Source organism: Odocoileus virginianus, chromosome 3 (assembly GCF_023699985.2).
Source record: "Odocoileus virginianus isolate 20LAN1187 ecotype Illinois chromosome 3, Ovbor_1.2, whole genome shotgun sequence".
In the NCBI taxonomy this organism is placed as follows: Eukaryota; Metazoa; Chordata; class Mammalia; order Artiodactyla; family Cervidae; genus Odocoileus; species Odocoileus virginianus.
In genome coordinates, this window is record NC_069676.1 from 19,688,034 (window position 1) to 19,697,615 (window position 9,582).

Below are 9,582 nucleotides of genomic sequence, written 5' to 3' on the forward strand. Positions count from 1 at the left end.
CTAGGAGAACCCAAGTCCCAGGAGGCTGGAGAGCAAGGCAGAAGCCATATCAGGTAGAGCCTTGAAGGTCATGCTAAGGACTTAGGTCTTTATCCCATGAGCACTGATGTTTAAGCAAGGAGTTATATCATCAGGCTTGTGTTTTGGAAAGATTGTCTGCTGTGTGGTGAGTGGATTGAAAGATGGTCACCAGTTGGGAGCAAGATGATGGTGGTAGTGGTAGAGGAGATGGAGAGAAATGGACAGATGTGAGAGCTGTTTAGGAGATAAAATGGTCCAGGAACACACCAATGGATTGGATCACAGAGGTAAGAGAGGAGACACCATGCACAACTCCCAGGTTGCAGAACTGAATGACCGATTCTGGCAGCTATGTAAGTATTCAGCTCTCTCTTCAAGAGCCCCTTCTAGGGCTTCCCTCGTGGCTCAGTGGTAAGGAATCTGCTTGCCAGTGCAGGAGACATGGGTTTGATCCCTGATCCAGGAAGGTCCCACATTCTGCGGAGCAACTAAGCCTGTGCTCTAGAACCCAGGACCCACAAATATACTGAGCCCATGTGCCTCCACTACTGAAGCTCGGTGCCCTAGAGCCTGTGCTTCACATGAAGAGAAGTCACTGCGATGAGGGTAGCCTCCGCCCTCTGTAACTAGAGAAAAGCTCTCTCAACAACAAAAACCCAGCACAATAAAAAAAAAAAAAAAAAGCCCCTTTCTATGATAAACATAGCTGTGAGCCTGCAGCCACTGCACCTTCAGATCCACTGCAGTGTTCCCACAAGGCCTCACACTCTGGCTGCTACCGGTCAATGAACCATCACAGGGCGGGTACCAGAGCCAGGCCATTTCTGCCCAAGGTGGGACTCCAGCAACAAATCTGTATTCTGAGACGTCCTGTAAGTGTGGCCAACACTCTCCCAGAACTGCTTTGCAGTCTGAGGCTCTTTCTACCTAGTCCCCCTTCTTCCCTCTCCTCTTTCATAAGGCGACATACCTGAATCATCATCTGAGTCTCTCTGCCTTTTCTCGCTCCCTCTCCTCTTAACCCTTCATGAGCACTTTCCCCATTAAGTTCACACATTTAATTCCATCTTGTCACCTGCTCTAGGAGGACTCAGACTGACACAACAGTGCCCTTCTCTGAGCTGAAGAGTCTGGAAAAGGACCCTATTTTGGAGGACTTCGGTTCTGCCCACGTCAGGTGAGGTGTCAGGTGGGCAGAGGACCTCTCTATCCATTTTCCCATTCATAAGATATATTCTTCTATACTATGAAACTATCAGCTGTGTCCTCTGTGTGAGCTGGTATCTTCTTTATAATATGTTTGTTCCATGGATAATCTCCAAACCTCAGTTTAGAACTCAGTACTATAACTATTGGTCTCTACAGAAATGTGACCAACCAACAGCAAAAATAACTTTCAACCTTCTTGAGGAGGAGGCAAGAATAAAAAAAATCAAATGGAGTGAGCAATTATTCTTGAACAATCGAAGGTAAATTATTTTTCTGTAGGTGGCCCTGGTTTTCTGGGAAAAAGAAGTCTTTTATAAGTGTTCCCAAAGGGAAAGACATATATTTGGCAGTACAGATGGAAATCTCTGTCATTCTGTGCGAAAAATAAGTTAGCACACCAAAAGTCACTCTTGCTCTGATATCTTTCTTCCTGAGCGAGTTTCTCTTGGAGAGCTTGGTGGCATAGGATGACCTGGCCCCGGAGGATGCCTGTTGGAGTGAATCACCTGTGAGAGGGCAGAGCGCTTTAGGTCCAACATTGGCTTATCCTACTGAAGCAGGCTTGAACACAAACCATGACTACTACAGCGCTTTCTCAAAGGACAAACAATTCCTTCACTAATCCCAGATCCCAGACAACCCATACCCATCTCACTGTGAAGTGTGGAGGTGACAGTAGGTGGGTTTACATGTTTTGTTACCTAGCTTTTGAGAAGCCTAAATACCATTAGTCCACTTGGACTAAAAAGAAAAATAAGTCTGTGTGAAGTATACGTATTTCTTGAAATATATTTTCCTGAGAGGTCTGTCCCTCATTAAGGAATGAATGAGTAAAAGTATTTGTTGAAAAACGAGAAATGTAAAGTGAATGTACTACTTAAGTACTTTAGGGTTAGGAGATCTGTCTTTTTCTCCCAAAGGTAGTTATAATTCCCTTCATGAAACCAAACAGAAAATAAAGATTATTTGTAGACTCAAAAATTACATTGGAGGGAGGAGAAATAGCAATATTGTTATCAATACAAATTTAGTTCTGCTACGTACTTTACACACATGATCCAATTGAATCCTTATAAAAACCTAATGAGATAGGTTAGAATAGACCACCTATTCAATAACTGAGGAAATCGAGTCTCAGAATGGTTAAGTGAGTTGCTCAAACTTATGGAACTAGTAAGTGGAGAAGCCTGCTTTTGGATCCCAGGGACCACGTATCTGCTCTGGTGTAGACACTTAGCTGTAGCTGTAGTGCATCCAGGAGAGGATGTGCTTTGAAGTAAACCTTGAACATGGGTGGAGTTAGGATAATCAGAGGTGAAGGAGGACAATGTATATATGAAGCCAGGAGTGACAAAAAGAAATATAAAACTGAAAGTGTGTCATATCAGAAGTTGAAATACATTAAAATTTGTGAAAGCTTGGGAGGGGGTGGGGGGAGTTTAAAAAAGACTGAAAAGTACACAGAAGAAAATAATCCATCCTCATTTTCATCTTGCACATTTACTTCCAGTTTTGTTTTTTAACTAAAACTGCTTAAAAATTTATACATGCTCATTATAAGAAATATAAACACTATAGCAAATACAGCAATAAATGTGTTAAAAGCTCCACAAATCCTTGTATCTAAAAAGTACTACTACTAACATCAGGAAAATATTATTAGATAGATTTTTCTTTGCACTTATTCAGAGAGAAGGATGAATAGACAGTATAGTTTTCATTTGTACTTCTCTTACTAGGAGAGAGGTACAGAATCTTCTCATAGGTGTAAGAGTTATCTCTAGGGGCTTCCCAAGTGCACTAGTAGTAAAGAACCTGCCTGCCAATGCAGAAGACATGAGCGACTTAAGTTTGATCCCTGGGTTGGGAAGATACCCTATAGAAAGAAATGGCAACCCACTCCAGTATTCTTGCCTGGAGAATCTCATGGACAGAAAAGTCTGGCAGGCTACAGTCCACAGTGTCGCAAAGAGTCAGATGCAGCTGAAGCTACTTAGCACACACTGGTGCCACAGTGGTAAAGAATCTGCCTGCCACTGCAGCTTTGATCCCTGATCCGGGAAGATCCCACATGCCATGGAGCAACTAAGCCCATGAACCACAACTACTGAGCCTGTGCTCTAGAGCCCAGGAGCTGCAATTACTGAAGCCTCAGCGCCCTCAAGCCAGTGCTCTGCTACAAGAGGCCACTACAATGAGAAGCCCGGGCACTGCAACTAGAGAAAAGCCTGACAGCATTGAAGACCCAGTACAGCCAAAAAATAAAAATAAATGTCATCTGTATGTCAATACAGATTGTTTTTATTTCTTGAGCAATTTTCTATTGGGGTTGTTGATTTCTTATTTTTTTATTCTATTATTGTAGTAGATCTTTCTGTACTAGGTAAATTAGCTCTTTGTTATATGAGGTGCAGACATCCTGGAGTGTGAAGTTAAGTGGGTCTTAGGAAGCATTTCTATGAACAAAGCTAGTGGAGGGGATGGAATTCCAGCTGAGTTATTTCAGATCCTTAAAGATGATGCTGTGAAAGTGCTGCACTCAATATGCCAGCAAATTTGGAAAATTCAGCAGTGACCACAGGACTGGAAAAGGTCAGTTTTCATTCTAGTCCCAAAGAAAGGCAATGCTAAAGAAGGTTCGAACTACTGTCTACTTGCGCTCATTTCACATACTAGCAAGGTAATGCTCAAAATCCTTCAAGCTAGGCTTCAGCAGTACGTGAACCAAGAAATTCCAGATTTACAAGCTGGATTAGAAAAGGCAAAGGAACCAGAGATCAAACTGCCAACATCTGTTGGATTATAGAGCTAGCAAGGGAATTCCAGAAAACCATCTGCTTTATTGATACGCTAATGCCTTGACTATGTGGATCACAGTAAACTGGGGGAAATTCTTAAAGAGATGAGAATGCCAAACCACTTTACCTGTCTCCTGAGAAACCTGTATGCAGGACAAGAAGCAACAAGATGTTTGAACCAGACATGAAACAACAGACTGATTCAAAATTGGGAAGGGAGTATGTCAAGGCTGTATATTGTCACCCTGCTTATCTAAGTTATATGCAAAGTACATCATGCGAAATGCCAGGCTGGATGAATCACAAGCTAGAATCAGGATTGCTGGGAGAAATGTCAACAACCTCAGATATGCAGATGATACCACTCTAATGACAGAAAGTGAAGAGGAACTAAAGAGTCTCTTGGTGAAGGTGAAAGAGGAGAGTGAAAAAGCTGGCTTACAACTCGGCATTCAAAAAACTCTGATTAGAGCATCCCTTCCCATCACTTCATGGCAAAGAAATGGGGAAAAAGTGGAAACAGTAACAGATTTTATTTTCTTAGGCTCCAAAATCACTGTGGGTGGTGACTGCAGCCATGAAATTAAAAGATGCCTTGCTGCTTGGAAGAAAAGCTATGACAAATCTAAACAGTGTCTTAAAAAGCAGAGACATCATTTTGCTGACAAAGGTCCATAAGTCAAAGCTATGATTTTTCCAATAGTCATGTACAGATGTGAGAGTTGGACCATAAAGAAGACTGAGTGCTGAAGAACTGGTGTTTTCAAATTGTGGTGCTGCAAATCACACCAGTCAATCCTAAAGGAAATCAACCCTGAATATACATTGGAAGGACTGATGCTGAAGCTGAAGCTCCAATAGCTTCAACAGCTTTGGATACCTGTTGTGAAGAACTGACTCATTGGAAAAGACCCTGATGTTGGGAAAGATTGAAGGCGGGAGGAGAAGGAGACAACAGAGGATGAGATGGTTGGATGGCATCATCGACTCAATGGACATGAGTGAACAAGCTCCAGGAGTTGGTAATGGACAGGGAAGCCTGGTGTGCTGCAGTCCATGGGGTCGCAAAGAGTTGGAGATGACTGATCAACTGAACTGAACTGATTCATTGGAAGGGCTGATGCTGGAGCTGAAGCTCCAGTACTTTGGCCACCTGATGTGGAGAGCCAACTCATTGGAAAAGTCCCTGATGCTGGGAAAGACTGAGGGCAGGAGGAAAAGGAGGTGACAGAAAATGAGATGGTTGGATGGCATTACCGCCTCAGTTGACATTAGTATAAGCAAACTCCAGGAGATAGGGAAGGACAGGGAAGGAAGGACTGGCGTGCTGCAATCTATGGGGTTGCAAAGAGTCAGCTATGACTTAGTGACTGAACAATAACAAAATATGAGTTGCAAATGGATTCCTTTGGCAATGGGCTGGATTTAATTTTTAAATAATTTCCTTCAAAAGGATTTATGGGTACCTTATTGCTTGAATTTCGTATTCGAGAATGTTTATTTCCATTATACTTGAACAATTCTTTTAAAATTAATTATTGTAAAAATAAATAAAATAAATTATTGTGGTAAAATATATGTAACATAAAATTTACCATTTTAACCATTTTTGAGTGTACAATTTGGTGGCATTAGTACATTCAAATTGTTGTGCAGTCAACACCACCATTCATCTCCAGAATGGTGATGGTGTTTTTATCATCTCAAGCTGAAACTATTTACTCATTAAACAGTATTTTCCATCACCTCTTCCTCCTCAGCCCATGGTCACCATTATTCTGTTTTTTGTCTCTGTTAATTTGAGTATTCTAGGTACCTAATATATATGAATTCATATAGTATTTTTCCTTTTGTATCTGGTTTATTTCCCTTAACAGTGTTTTTATGGCTCTTCCATGCTATAGCATGTCTCATAATTCCAGTCCTTCTTAAGGCTAAATAGTATTTCATCGTGTATACATACCACAGTTTGTTTATCCACCCGTCTGTTAATGGAAACTTGGGTTGTTTCCACCTTTTGTCTATTGTAAATAATGCTGCTATAAATATAGTTGTACAAATATGTTTAACTGTGTGCTTTCAATTTGTTTGGACTTACACCTAGAAGTGGGCTTCCCTTGTGGCCCAGCTGGTAAAGAATCCACCTGCAATGTGGGAGACCTGGGTTCAATCCCTGGGTTGGGAGGATCCTCTGGAGAAGGGAACACCTACCTACTCCAGCATTCTGGCCTGGAAAATTCTGTGGACTGTATAGGTCATAGGGTTGCAAAGAGTCAGACATGACTGAGTGACTTTCACTGTCACTTTCATAACTAGAAGTAGAGTTTCTGGATCATATGGTAATTATGTTTGGGTTTTTTTTTTTTTTTTTTAGGAAAGACCTTGCTGTTTTCCATAGTAGCTGTACTATTTTATATTCCCACTAGCAATGCACAAGGGTTCCAATTTCCCCTCATCCTCACCAATGCTGTTTTGTTTTTAATAACAGCCATCCTATTGGGTGTGAAGTGGTATCTTATTGTGGTTTTGATTTGCATTTCCCTAATGCAAATCTTTTCGTGTTCTAACACATGTTTCATGCCTAACACATCTTTTCATGTGCTTATTGGCCATTTGTATATCTTGTTTGAAGAAATGTCTTCTCAAATCCTTTGCCCATTAAAATTTTTTTTAAATTGTTGAGTTGTCAGAGTTCCTTATATATTTTGGATATTAACCCCGTATTAGATATATGATTTGCAAACATTTTTTCCCATTCTGTAGGTTGCTTTTTTATCTCTTGGTAATGTCCTATACCAAGGACAAAATATTGGGCGATACACAAAACTTACCCTCCCCAGCTTGATGGAGATAGAATCAACATACAACAAAAGTTTTTCATTTTGATGAAATCCAACTTATCTATTCTTTTGTTGCCCATACAGTCCAATATCAAGCTTCCCTGCTGACTCAGTGGTAAAGAATCCATCTGTCAATGCAGGAGACCTGGGTTCAGTCCCTGGGTTGGGAAGATGCCCTGGAGTAGGAAATGACAACCCACTCCAGTATCCCTGCCTGGAAAATTCCATGGACAGAGGAGCCTGGTGGACTACACAGTCCATGGGGTCGCAGAGAGTTGAACACAACTGAGCACACACCACACACACACACACACAGTTTTGGAAGCACCATTGTTGAAAAGACTGTCCTTCCTTTGTTTTGAGGCTCTCTGTTCTGTTTCGTTGGTCTATATATCCGTCTTTCTGCCGGTACCACAGTGTTTTCATTACTGTAGCTTCATTTTATTCTTCTCACTTTGGCTATGTTTTAGTTCTTCTTCTTGCCTAGTTATTATTATGGTCAGAACTCCCTGCACAGTGTTGAGCAGAAATGGCCAGATGAACATCCTTGTCATGTTACTTATCTTAGGGGATGAACTTTCAGTTTCACCAGTGAGTATGGCATTAGCTATGAGGTTTTTATAGAGGTCATTTATCATATTGCTGCTGCTGCTGCTAAGTCACTTCAGTCGTGTCTGGCTCTGTGCGACCCCATAGACAGCAGCCCACCAGGCTCCCCTGTCCCTAGGATTCTCCAGGCAAGAACACTGGAGTGGGTTGCCATTTCCTTCTCCAATGCATGAAAGTGAAAAGTGAAAGTGAAGTCTCTCAGTCGTGTCCATGGACTGCAGCCTACCAGGCTCCTCCATCCATGGGATTTTCCAGGCAAGAGTATGGAGTGAGGTGCCATTGCCTTCTCCATTTATCATAGTGAAGGAGTTTTATTTCTAGTTTGTTGAGTGTTTTGTCCTTTTTTTGTGTGTGTATCAAGAAAAGGTATTGCATATTATCAAATGATTTGGGGTTTTTTTCAGATGTGTAGTTTGTGGGATCTTAGTTCCCTGACCAGGGATTGAACCCATGCCCCTTGCAGTGGAAGCACGGAGCCCTAACCACTGGATAATCTGGGAATTCCCTGTTAAATGATTTTATGCATCAATTTATATCTTCATTTTTTTAAACCTTCATTCTATTAATGTGCTGTATTACATTGATTAATGTTTGTACATTAAACTACCCTTGTATTCCTGGGATAAATCCCACTTGGTCAAATATGTAATCCTCTTATTATACTGCAGAATTTGGCTTGCTGGTATTGTGTAGAATATTTCACATCTATTTTCATAAGGGATATTGCTCTATAGATTTCTTCTGATGTCTTTGTCAGGATTTGGTCTCAGAATAATGCTTAGGAAGTGTCTTCTACTTTTGGGAAGAAGTTGAGAAGGATTGGTGTTAATTCTTTAAATGCTTGGTAGATTCACCAGTGAAGCCATTTGATCCTGGGCTTTTCTTTGTTGGGAGGTTGTTTATTAATTCAAAGTCTGCTCCGATTTTATTTCTTCTTAAGACAGTTTTGATAATTTGTGTGTTTGCAGGAATTTGTCCAGTTCATCTAGCTTATCTAATTTGTTTGCATATGATTATTTCTGGTATTCTCTTATTGGTAGTGATTTCCTCACTCTCATTAACACGGTCTTTTATATTTATTAGCTAGTTCCAGTTTATCTGTATTCTCTATTCTTTCATGTGTTTTTGTGTTAGTATTGTTCTTTCATTCCAGCCCAAAGGACTCCCTTCACCATTTCTCACGGAACAGGTCTCACTTCTTTTTTTTTTTTTGGCCATGCCTGGCAACATGCAGGATTAGTTCCCCAACCAGGGGTCAAACCCACGTCCCCTGCACTGGAGCCACAAGGGAAGTCCCAAGCAGTTCTCACTTCTTTCAGAGTGATTAGCCTTGTTGGTAGTTGCCAACTTCTTTGGTAGTTGCCAAAAATCTTTGAATAGGGAAATAGAGACCTTCACCCAGTTTGCTATTTGTCAGATGTGGGAGTAAGTAGAGACTGTTTCAGATATTGATGATTGTTTATTCATAGTATGGCTAAAGAGTTGAGGGGCAATGTTAGAATCTTCTATTTCTTTCCTTCCACCAGTTTCTAAAGTGTATTAAGTTATGCTGCTTTCTTGTTTGGTTCATTTTGGTGAAAAAAAAAAAACTCATAGGTTTTTACATTTTAATGCTCTGTTTCATCTAGGGGAAGGCAATTCTAAGATGACATTTCTTTTTTTTTTTTTAAGAACTATTTTGTTCATAATCAAAGGTTACATGATTATGAATAAAGTAGTTCTGAAGGCTCAGTAGACCAGCCTGGGAAATACTGACACCGCTGCATGCATTCAGCAAACTCTCCTTGATGTATAAAGTTTATTTCCACATCTTCCCTACGCCTCCATGAAAAGAGTTTCTCATGTGAGACTCCTGGGGTGAAGAGTCAGTCCGGTTCTTGGTTCTTGACTGTTGCCTTCTGGCTGGTCCAGCAGAGAGATGATGTCCCAGTGTCTCGGGCAGCCTCTTGCACACCTGTGCTTAAAATGAGGCCCCTTCTTCCCAAGGTGAGACCTTCTGGGGTGGGTCTGCCTGAGACTCCAGGTAGCTATGATTTCTGCTGAGAAACCTCTGATGTGTCATCCTGGGCATCCTTTCTCAATCTCATAAGACTTTTATGAGAATT